Source organism: Ziziphus jujuba, chromosome 3, assembly GCF_031755915.1.
Source record: "Ziziphus jujuba cultivar Dongzao chromosome 3, ASM3175591v1".
Classification (NCBI taxonomy): Eukaryota; Viridiplantae; Streptophyta; class Magnoliopsida; order Rosales; family Rhamnaceae; genus Ziziphus; species Ziziphus jujuba.
In genome coordinates, this window is record NC_083381.1 from 30,531,343 (window position 1) to 30,543,416 (window position 12,074).

Here is a 12,074-nt window from a genome sequence, read left to right on the forward strand (position 1 = left end):
ATACAAATTTAAAAATTTAAATTTGATGTAGCTTTCAAATAATAAAATAATATTTTTCTAAAAAAAATCTTTTAAAAAGACTTGTTTATTTTTAGATTTTTTAAAAACTAAACTAAAAAAGAAAAAATTAATATATGTTTAATAATGAATTAAATAATTTCAATATTATAAAATTTGTATAATTACAAAAATATCCTTGTTTAATAGATCTAATGGGTTTATTGTATATTATCGTATTTCATTCATTAAAATCCGTTAATTTATTGGATTTTATTGGGTAACATTGATACGGATCCGACACAATATTATCAATCCCAATCTGCAAATTATCGTGTGAGTTCATATCGCTGTTATTGTGTTGTGTGAGATTTTACCAGGCCTAATCAAAACCATTTTATATAAGAAAAAAAAGTGAAATTAAACAAATTTATCCTAAATGTTGCGAATTTATTTCAATAATATGTATGATCAATTTTGTCTAATTTTAACAAAAACATTAAACCTATGAAAAAGACCAATATGACATAAGTGGTGTCAATGGTTTACCAAACTGTTTTTCTAGATTGTTAAGTTTTCAGAAGAAGCTGCGTACGTCAGAGACCTCTCAGATGATTTGCTGCAGCCAACTACAAAACGGTCTCACAATGTCTCAACCAAGGAAGTCATATTCTGGAAAATTTTTAAGTGCCAACAATTGAAGTGTTCCCTGCAGCTGCTCTAACACCTGCACTAGCAGCACCAGAGATGAGAATGAGTGAGTGGTCTTGAACCTCCTTTCATTTTGTCGCTTTCCATCATTTTTTGGGTAGAAAATTTGTTAGTATATGCACACTTTCAATTGTTGCAGTAATTATGATGTAGTATCAAGTCTGTATGCAACTATAATTAGTGCTAGATTAATAAATTCCATAAGCAAGGAAATTTATCTTGTTCTATTGCTTTCTTTAAGTACTCATCAGAAAATCTGTCTTCAATATTGCAGACTGAGGGAGGAATCAGAAGCCCTTTGTTGGAGAACCCGAATATATTCCCCTAGAAAGGTAACCATGCCGAGTAGATATTGGTAAAATGCATTAGAAGGTTCTTAAATAGTTATGACATGAAGGGGTTAAAAAAAAAAAGTTTCGAGAAGAAAGAACAAACTTCTGAACAATAATAATTATAATTAATTTCTCAATACCTTTGTCCAAATTTTGTGTTCATCTTTGGTCATAATGAAGGACCTCTGTTTGTGTTAGGAAATCACTCTAGATTTTTTGAATAATTTCTTAGATGCTATATACATAATTTTAAATGTTTTGAGTTTCAGGCCAAGGTGTTATTACTCTTTGTACTGACTCTTTTGAATGTGTTAATGGATGATGCAGGCTTGCCAGACAAGGCATCAACAACAAGATTTGCATTTGGTTGGGTGGGTTCTTCCCTATGGTACTGTCAAATAGCTGGTGAAAATCTGAGAGTTTTGATATGTTTGCCTGCATTTGGGAAGCTTCACAAAAAAGTATTGCAGATGCCTTTTGTGGGTTTGGGTTATCAAATGTTGAACTAAGCTAGCTTGTCTTGTCCTATGCTCCCTTTTTGCTTTGTATAAACATTCTTTTTGGAAAAAAGGAATATATATATTTAGGAATCAATTTCTAAAATGATTAATAGGAAGAGTAACTCTTAGAATCTGTCATTTCTATTACAATAGGTATGACTCAAAATTTGATATGCAGCAATATTTGGTGGTGATTATACTGAATGTATCATTTTTTTAGGACAATGACCAAGATTTTTTCTTGCAGTCTTGATATTACAGATAATAAAATTCAAACCATGCCATGGGTAGCGATTATTGAAAAGGTTGTCCAGCTACAAAGTTTGCAACAGCTTTGTGTGGTTAAGGATCTTTCTGCTCATGATGTGGTGATGCAATTGATGCAGAAGGAAAACTACTTGATTTGAATGCTTAACAAGGGAGTATTTGCATTTCCAATCTCAAAATGGGTCCCTGGTGCTGGTCCAACTGTCAAATCTGGTTCAAAGGGAAAGTGCCGTCGTTTGATACTGACTAAAACCCTTGAGTGGACCTTAAATTGGTGCATACTACAGAGCATGTTTGATAGGTATGTTAAACTTGACCGTGCATTTCTTGTCATGGATTTCTGTTCATATTTAAGATACATATTTTGATTGGTGCGTACAGTTGGACATATGTCAATATGTAATATGTAAAATGTCCATTTCATATTTTTGAGACAATATGTAGAAGACAAGAAGTTATTTTTAAATTTGGCAGTTCTTACAAGTTTGTTCTTTTCAAGGGATGGTTACTTCTTATCCTAGATGCTTTATTGAACTTTATACCTTGCCTTTTAAAAGACAAGGTGGCAATGCAAATTAGAGATAGCCCTCAAATAGTCAGACAACCCTTTATAACGAGGAAATTTAAAATATTTAAAAACTTGATATAATTAAACCTGTGATTTTATCCAAAGATTTGACTTTTGTTCATTTTCCAGTAAAAACATGTCACGTTTAATTTTCTATTTGCAATTTGATATCTTAGAATGAATAAATTTTTTGCAATCAATTTATTTAGTTTGACTTCTGATTTTTCCTTATCTTATTTACAACTGATAATTTAAAAACTTGGAACCCAGTGGAGTTGGAAGGTTTGAAAAAAGCACACATTCGAGATGGCGTTGCAGTGGTGCAATATCTTGTCTGGTTGGATAAGCAGGTAATCCGTGAAACTTGTGCATCTGTTTATTTCTTGGACAAGTAGTCAATATACCCTTTTTTGAGGAAAAGCTTTTTATGAAAACAATAAAACTAAAAAATAAAAAATAAAAAAGATGTCTAAGCTTTTAGTGCATATACGGATGTAGGAGATATATGGGGTTTCTGGTTACTTCTTGGAAGGAGACGAAGTGACTAAGAAAAAGCAATTGTAAGTTCATTTTTTGTTTTTCATTTTTTTTTTTTTGGGTTTTTTAGGTTGTTATGCAACATCTAACATTTGATTGAGATACCAGTTGAGATGTATTGTGGCCTAAATATTTCCTGAAAGAGGAATGTAAAAGGACATAAACTGTATCAGACAATTTGTCAGTACACAGCTTGTGTATATTTCTATGTGTTTGCATGCAATGCTCTACTTTTCTCCTAAGAACCTTTTTTCTCCTGTGCACTTAATAACTAGTTTTTAGGATTTTAAAAATTAAGCAATTTATTTGTCACATGTTCTGAAACATTGTTAATTTTTAAGAAATGCTTAATCCTCCCTGCTATTTGTTATGTGGGATGAACTTTTTTCTTTTTAGGGTGAAAGGAACTGGTGGAAGATTATTCACTCAATTGTATTTGTGTTGTCAGCATATTATGATATCATGAAGCTCTTTCACTTTAGGTTTCTATTCCAAATTTTAAGGACCACAAGGACCACAGCTGTTGTGGTTTAGATTATTGGTAGGTCCATGGTAGGAGCCGCATTTGATGATTATTATCTTCTTAGGGACATATTAAATGTTTTATATGAGAAGTCTACTTACTGTTGATGTTTTATGATATCTAAATATCCACAATTATAGTCTTTAGTTAACTTTTAATGCTTTTATTATGTGATTACTGTGTTTAATATTATATTGGTTGATATTATATTGGACTAGATCACATTTTCCGGGCAATAGATACAACATAATGACAACTAACATTGCAGAGAGCATGAACTCTGTGCTTATTGATGCTAGGGATAAACTTGTGTTGCCATTACTAGATCACATTCGTGATGTTTTGCAAAGGTGGTGGTATGAACGTCGAACTAACGCTGCTGCAATGCAAACTCCTGTTACTAATTGGTTGGAAAAAATCACGCAGGACCGCTCAAATAATGGCAGAGGCTTACGTGTTATGCCAATGAACTTATATGAGTTTCAAGTTGTTGGCCATGGCATGTTCGTTGGAGTTGTTAACTTAGAAAATAAGACGTGCTCATGCAAGGAATTTGATATTGATGGATTTCCTTGTGTCCATGCAATTGCAGCATGTAAGCATCGACATATCTCTCCATATTTCCTTTGCTCGGCGCATTACTCAGTTGACTCACTCCGTGATGCATATTCGGAAACCAATATCCACTTGGAGATAAAAGTCAGTGGCATGCTCCAGATGATGTCATAAACCAGGTTGTACTTCCACCTCAAATTGGCAAACAGTCAGGAAGACCGAGAAAGAAGAGGATTCAATCTCAAGGAGAGGAGCGTCATCAATATAGATGCGGGAGGTGCAAACAGGTTGGTCACAGCAGCCGATCATGCTCCACCGTCGTACCTCTTGATAGCACTAATAACCAACAGCACCACTGAAACGAACGCCCATCAATCGCATGATGCTATATTCAGACAATGAGGCCATGTTATGTGGTATGCGTGTGTATGAAATGTAGTCAGGAATGTAATTAGTTGGTCAACCACGTAACGTGTGTTTTGGCGTAATAGACGTTGGCTTTATGTGTTCTTTTATTGTCAAATTCATCTGTCGTATTGATTTGATAACATATCATTCCGTCTTTAGTTTTTGGTTCAGTTGTTTGTATGTTTCTTACTATTGTATGGATGATATTACTGCCCAATGGTAATGACCAATGCATCATCGGTAATTGACATTTGTACACCGTCGTAAAAGACTCATAACAATTCCATCCGGCAACTTCAATCATGTGTGTTCCAACCAATAACATGCTAAATGTAGCATTATTAATGATAAATTCTGGCAAAGTAAGTGATCAAACGGCATTAAAAAATGAAAATGTTCAATTTGTTTTTGATTAAAAAATTACCGAAGGTTTCGTCAGCAATTACCGAAACCCTATGGCAATCACATTTTACCAATTTTTTGGGCCCCACAAATCCCCTAAGGTGTGTTGAATGCAAAAAAATGAAAAATATGGATTCTAAAATTATCCTAAGGAGAGAAAATCCCAAAATTTCATAAAAGTATCTCAAATTTTCTAAAAAAATAGGATGACTGTTCACCCTCGGTAATTCCCGAGGAAATCGTCGGTAACCAACAAATACCCTCTGTAAAAATTACCGATGGCTTCGTCGGTAATTCCCGAGGGTGTACAGTCCATAACATTTTACCAATTTTTTGGGCCCCACAAGTCCCATAACGTGTGTTGAATGTAAAAACATGGCAAATAGGAATTCTAAAATTATACTAAGTAGAGAAAATCCCAAATTTTCATAAAAGTGTATCAAATTTTGCAAAAAAATTGGATGACTGTTCACCCTCGGTAATTCCCGAGGAAATCGTCGGTAACCAACACATACCCTCTGGAAAAATTACCGACGGTTTCGTCGATAATTACCGAGGGTGTACAGTCCATCACATTTTACAAGTTTTTTGGGCCCTACAAGTCCCATAACGTGTGTTGAATGCAAAAACATGCAAAATAGGGATTCTAAAATTATACTAAGGAGAGAAAATCCCAAAATTTCATAAACGTGTCTCAAATTTTAGAAAAAAATTGGATGACTGTACCCCCTCGGTAATTCCCGAGGAAACCGTCGGTAACCAACCACATACCCTCTGGAATAATTACCGACGGTTTCGTCGGTATTTACCGAGGGTGAACAGTCATCATATTTTTTTGCAAAATTTGAGACACGTTTAGGAAATTTTAGGATTTTCTCTCCTTAGCATAATTTTAGAATCCCTATTTTCAATGTTTTTGCATCAACACACGTTATGGGACTTGTGGGGCCCAAAAAACTTGTAAAATGTGATGGACTGTACACCCTCGATAATTACCGACGAAACCGTCGGTAATTTTTCCAGAGGGTATGTGTTGGTTACCAACGATTTCCTCGGGAATTACCGAGGGTGAACAGTCATCCAATTTTTTTGCAAAATTTGATACACTTTTATGAAATTTTGGGATTTTCTCTACTTAGTATAATTTTAGAATCCCTATTTGCCATGTTTTTACATTCAACACACGTTATGGGACTTGTGGGGCCCAAAAAATTGGTAAAATGTTATGGACTGTACACCCTCGGGAATTACCGACGAAACCGTCGGTAAATTTTCCAGAGGGTATTTGTTGGTTACCGATGATTTCCTCGGGAATTACCGAGGGTGAACAGTCATCCAATTATTTTGCAAAATTTGAGACACTTTTATGAAATTTTGGGATTTTCTCTCCTTAGTATAATTTTAGAATCCCTATTTTGCATTCAACACACGTTATGGGACTTGTGGGGCCCAAAAAATTGGTAAAATGTTATGGACTGTACACCCTCGGGAATTACCGACGAAACCGTCGGTAATTTTTCCAGAAGGTATGTGTTGGTTACCGACGATTTCCTCGGGAATTACCGAGGGTGAACAGTCATCCAAATTTTTTGCAAAATTTGATACACTTTTATGAAATTTTGGGATTTTCTCTACTTAGCATAATTTTAGAATCCCTATTTGCCATGTTTTTGCATTCAACACACGTTATGGGACTTGTGGGGCCCAAAAAATTGGTAAAATGTTATGGACTGTACACCCTCGGGAATTACCGACGAAACCGTCGATAATTTTTCCAGAGGGTATTTGTTGGTTACCGACGATTTCCTCGGGAATTACCGAGGGTGAACAGTCATCCAATTTTGTTTGCAAAATTTGAGACACTTTTATGAAATTTTGGGATTTTCGTGTATTTGTGTGTTCGTGTAAAGCCGTTTGTTTGGTTTTTTGTATTTGTGTGTTCGTGTAAAGACGTTTAGAAAAAGTTGATTTTTGTTTGGTTTAAAATATAATAGGATATGTAAGTAATTTTTTTTTTGTTTGAAGGTTACAATGGATATTGAGGGGTAAAACAAAAAAGATATCATGGGAGGGGGCAAAAATCATTAACCTCGGTCCTATGAGGGTATTGGGCCAAATTCCCCTAAAATTAAATAGGTGTACAATTTAACCCGAAGTAAGGGAATATATATATATATATATATGTATATATATATAAAACATGTGCTCCAATAACCTAACCTTCACAACAAACTGACCTTCACTCTGTTAAGGATTAGAGGCTCCACATCAACATAGCGCTCATTAACAATGTACTCTGTCATCCTTGGTGGTTGGACTACATAAGGATCCCAATAAAGCAATCACAATAAAACAAAAGTAATCTAGCAAGGATCAATGAAGCTATAGACTGACAAGAATAAACAAATACAAAAAATCTTTTGTGTTACACAAAAGTATCACGTGTCAAATGTATATTACTAGCGACGTCAACATGGTAATAGATTTCCAGATTATGATCCATAAAAAGACATGTATTAATCTGGAAAAAGTATTAGAAAGCATAGTATAGGACCCATTAAGCATCACATTTTAATTACAATTACATCACAAATGCAAAACGAATGATCTATAGATTTGCATCACAAATGCAATGTACAAAAGAATTGACCAAGAAAACAATTGGATATAAATTTTCATGGTAATTATACCTTTCATTTAGATATAAATTTAGATGAATGAAGCTTCTCTGGTGATCCCCTCATCGATCGGCTCCACTTGGTTCCTCAAGACCACTAAGCCCCAAGTAAATATAAGTAGAAGAAACAGGGAAATAAGAATTCTTAAAAGAATATAAGTTCTATAGAATGATAAGACAATGATATCTAAAACCTCCTTCCAGTTAAGTCTAAATTGTACAATACACATATGATACAACTAAACCATTATTCTAATTACGGCATCATCCTGCATTTGAGTGAAAAGAAAAATTCGCATAAGAAAATTTCAAAAAAAACTAAACTTTCTTAGTCTAGCGGATTCCATTGAATGGAAACCCATTACTGCATAGATGGAAATATTGAAATGCATTTGAATCAATTACCACTGAAGAAGCAAATCAGCTTAATAAATGACATAAATAAAAAAAATTCAAGGAAAACTTGCTTTGTTAGAAGGGCATTTTTTCCTCAACTCTCACACCAACAGCTTAATTTTTTCCAGGGAAGCTATTCCAACAAATTCAAAAACCAAAAAATTCAAATAAAATAAACAAAACTAACTAAAAGCAGAAATCAAAGCCCGAGTTGCAAAATTGGATCTTGAATACCGGGTTCTATTGAATCTCATAGAAAAACAACAACTCATAGACCAATTTGCTTAGAAACAAACCTCAGATCGTAGAAGACGAGCCTTTTATAGTTCTCCTATGACAGGGCCATTGTGGTGGGTTCGAGCTGAGCATTGCAGGGGTCAGAAACGTAGCGTTCGCCACCTTCTTCCTTGCCTCGGCCAGTTTATGCTCCACCTCCAAATGGGTCTCCTTCTTCAGGGCGTTCAGAGACCTGCTGATTCAACTTCTCCGAGGTGTCCTTCAAGCTATTAAGCTTCTTTTTAATCTTTGTATCCCTATCATCCAGCCCTAACGGAGAGTAGTAAATATTGTCTAAGGCCACCATCCGGATCAGGAACTCTGGTTATTATGGGCAATATGAGATCAAAATTAGACAGAGCATCTTTCTCGAATTCCTCGGCCAACGATGGAGGGGCAACTGTGAGGGAAGTGGCTAGTAGGAGAGTAGAGGATTTGAGGATGCAGGAAGAAAGGGATTTGAGCAACTTGGGTTTTGAAAAGTTTGAACTTTACGGCTAACTGTAGAGAGAAAGGGGGACCAAGAGGGAAAGGGAGAGGCCAGCCAGCTAAGAGATTGAAAAATTAGAATAATTAAGAGAGGAATTTGGCTAATGCCCCATAGGGATGAGCTTCATGATTTTTACTTATTCATTTGGTATTTTTTTTCTATCCTTTTAATTTTTAATAAATTCAAAATATTTTTATATCCAAATTAAATATTTTTATTTTTTTTTATTTTATGTTATTTTTTTCTTTTTTTCACCCAACTGTTCTCTTTTCTTTCATCATCCTTTTCCAAAGCTGGCTAATCTCTTCTCATTCATCAAGCTTTCTTCACTTAGTTGTCCTTTTGCCAAATAGCCTTGTTTCGTCTCTCAGATTACCAAAATTCCATACAAAGAAATTGATAGTTTGGAATTTGAAATTAGGATATTGTGAAGAAGGAGGACGTGGATTTGTATATGAAGCTCAAGGGTGGTACTGCATGGCGGAAGCAGATGCCCAAGCTTGTTGTTTCACTTGGTCTGTTTGCTTCATTTTTCCTTTGACTTTTCAATTTGAGTGGTTTCTAGGGTTTTTTTAAAACATTTGTGGGGTGTGTTTTTTTTTTTTTTTTTTGATTGCTTTTGGGATTAGTTGGAATCGAAATTAGGGTTATGTTTTTTTTTTTTTTTGCTATTTCTGTAATTTTTTTCCTTATGCTTTTGTAATTATTGTTTTAGATAGTGTTCGGTTGCGATTTGATGATCCGATAATGGAAATCGGCAAGGATTCGAGAATGGAGGATGGGGATTTTGTGGTGGAGACTTGCATTACACGTACTCTACCCCCAGCATTGATGCTTGAGAAGGGATTAGAGAGTATCAAAGATGCTGTGGGGAAGTTGAAGTTGAATCCTCCTTCTACCTCCAATGGGTTCTTTCGGTTTCAGGTACTGGAAAATTCCGTAAGACTTTGCTGTTTTGATACTATGTTGGTTTGTTTGGTTTTAATTTCATATGTGATTCTGTGAAGATTTCTAAAGGTCGCTATGCCTTCCAATGCAAAAGCTTTGGATTGGTTTGCCTGTCAGTCAGAGTCTTGCGAGGTTTTCCCTCTGCTTTTGTGTCGAAGGAAACAGAAAATTCTGATTGTAAATCACTTTATGTGAATGAAACCGTTGGAGTTTTTGGAATTGGGTCTACTGTTCACTTTACACGAAGTTCTTCTTCTATCTCAGGAGAGAAGACAACGACCAAAAGGTTTAGATTCTTGTATCTCTTATTTCTCACTCATCAAAAGCATCTCCTATGATGATTTAGGGGTTGCATTTGGTTTTTGTTGTTTGTTGTTTGTTGTTCATTATATATAAATATGTAAAAGTAATTTTAACTTTATTAGGACAAGAGTTTGTTTTTCCTATTGAGCTTGATTGCTGAACTAGTTAAAGTTGGGGGTTTGTAATACGGTTCCCCCATTCCAAAAAAGAAAAGATTTCCCTTTGAATAGTTAGTCTAAAAGATGGATGTTTCAAACTTCTATTTGGAGGGTCATGGACAATTATGGAGCTATTGAGACTTATGGCTTACCCTATTCCATTGACATCAAGGTGCAGGAGGTTATCTAATCATTTTTTTAAGTGGCTTTAGGCTAACGAGCGGAATATGTGTTGAATAAGAACCTAAAATTTGTTTGTTATTTTGTTGAAAGGTCTATTTGGAAAATGACAAGCCAGAAATGAAATTGAATATTAACGTGAACTCTTCATTGGCAATTATGTAAGGAATGTTTCAACATATATGCTAAAGGCTCTAAAACATTTTATGAAATTTAGAATAATTTTGTCCATTTATTGGAAATTTGTGGTTGGTATGAAAAATTGATTAAGTAATGATGGTTAGTTGCTTATGGTTATGCATCTAATTATGATGCAAAATCTGTTGCCCTTAAGGTTTCTGCGTGTTTGATAATTTGCATTTGGTATTGCAAATATGATGCATACTGTAGTGGCAATTTTTTTATCTGCATTTAGGTGTACGTTGTTTTGCATGGATACTTGGGTCTTTAGATTTGTATGAATCTTCTTCCTTCACAGCTCTAAAAATGGTAGCTAGATGCTATTAAATTTAAGTAATGTTTGTGGTTTCTCTATAGATAGAACAAATGAGCTCTTGCAAAATTAGGGTAAAACTTCGACTGTTCATTAGTCACGGTTTTGCATGTGATACTTATTTAATTTATTACTTTATGTAGTTGCATGTGATACTTATTTAATGTATGTCTTTGCTTTACTTAGATGCCTGGTGCCACTGCTTATCTGCCACCGGTTCTGTATAAATTATGATTGGTTGACACATTGAATGATGATAGTTAAAGAGGAAATGAAAAATGTGTTTAATATGTATTATTATTATTGGTATATATATATATAATTTTTTTTTTTTACTAGATATGACTTTCTGGAATAGACAAAGATGGGAGAAAAAAAAAATAATAAAGACAAATAAGTTTATATACATTGTTAGGAGTTAGAACCACACGTTATTTGTTATAGTTTCACCATATAAGTTGGGACTTAATAAAGGACGAGCAAGGTGTCTCTATGTTTGTCTGCCATGCTTCATTGGCTATGCTTAGTCGGTGCTTTACTAAAATCCATTTAATGGTGAAGCAATAATAGAGTTTCATTTATCTCAATCTCTCAATATAAATGAGAAACCTATGAGAGTATTGAAAGTTGAAGAAGTAAGTTAAAAAAAAAAAAAAAAGGTTGGCGGAAGAGAGTAGAGAGAGGCTGCTAAAGAATGTGGTTTACTATGAGAGTTGCCCAGGTTGTAAGGTGGAACAGTATAAAGAGATACAATGTGGTTTACCAATTCGAGACCTTCTTTTTATTTGGATTGTTGTGTTGTGTAATGGTCTGCTTTTTCTTATTCTTCTACTGTTTGTTATTTATTTATTTTAATTAATTTTTGGTTTTTGGTATTTCAAAGCATTGTTGAATGTTGATCATGTTGATGTTTTGTTTGATTTGTTGCATCTGTGATGTGTAATTTGTTCTCTGCTATATGTTTTGTACTTTTTAGATTACTGGTGGATGAATTTGATGCTGCAGTTTGGAAGGTTGGCAGAGGTTGACAAGGAAGTAGCAAAAGAATTTGATGGAAAACATTTTCACATTCTTCCTTCTTCTTGACACTTTGTTTTTTATAGACATGCTTTGAAGTAGGGTTGAATGAAGATCCGACAAACATCTTTAACTTTAATTCAGTTTTGTTAACCTTTTTTAAGTCCTACTTATAGCCTTGTTTCTTCTTCCTCTTCTTCATCCTTCTTATTTTTTTTTCAAGTTATTTTATTTTATCTATAAATAGATTAGACATTTATTGTTGCCTTTTGCTTTCCTTTTCAAATAGAATTTAGCTGTCCATCACACTGATATTTTTCGTCATTTGGTACTTTT

At 34.3% G+C, this 12,074-nt stretch overlaps 2 long non-coding RNA genes across 2 annotated transcripts; both read left to right on the top strand.

Moving 5' to 3' along the window:
• Positions 1 to 557: 557 nt before the first annotated feature.
• On the top strand, positions 558 to 1,554 carry LOC107423211 (uncharacterized). The gene is made up of 3 exons (XR_007242150.2): positions 558 to 754; positions 983 to 1,040; positions 1,368 to 1,554. It is a non-coding gene; the product is annotated as an uncharacterized LOC107423211 (long non-coding RNA).
• A 314-nt stretch (positions 1,555 to 1,868) lies between these two features.
• On the top strand, positions 1,869 to 4,316 carry LOC132803297 (uncharacterized). The gene is made up of 3 exons (XR_009638377.1): positions 1,869 to 2,108; positions 2,646 to 2,725; positions 3,862 to 4,316. It is a non-coding gene; the product is annotated as an uncharacterized LOC132803297 (long non-coding RNA).
• The last annotated feature ends 7,758 nt before the right edge of the window (positions 4,317 to 12,074 follow it).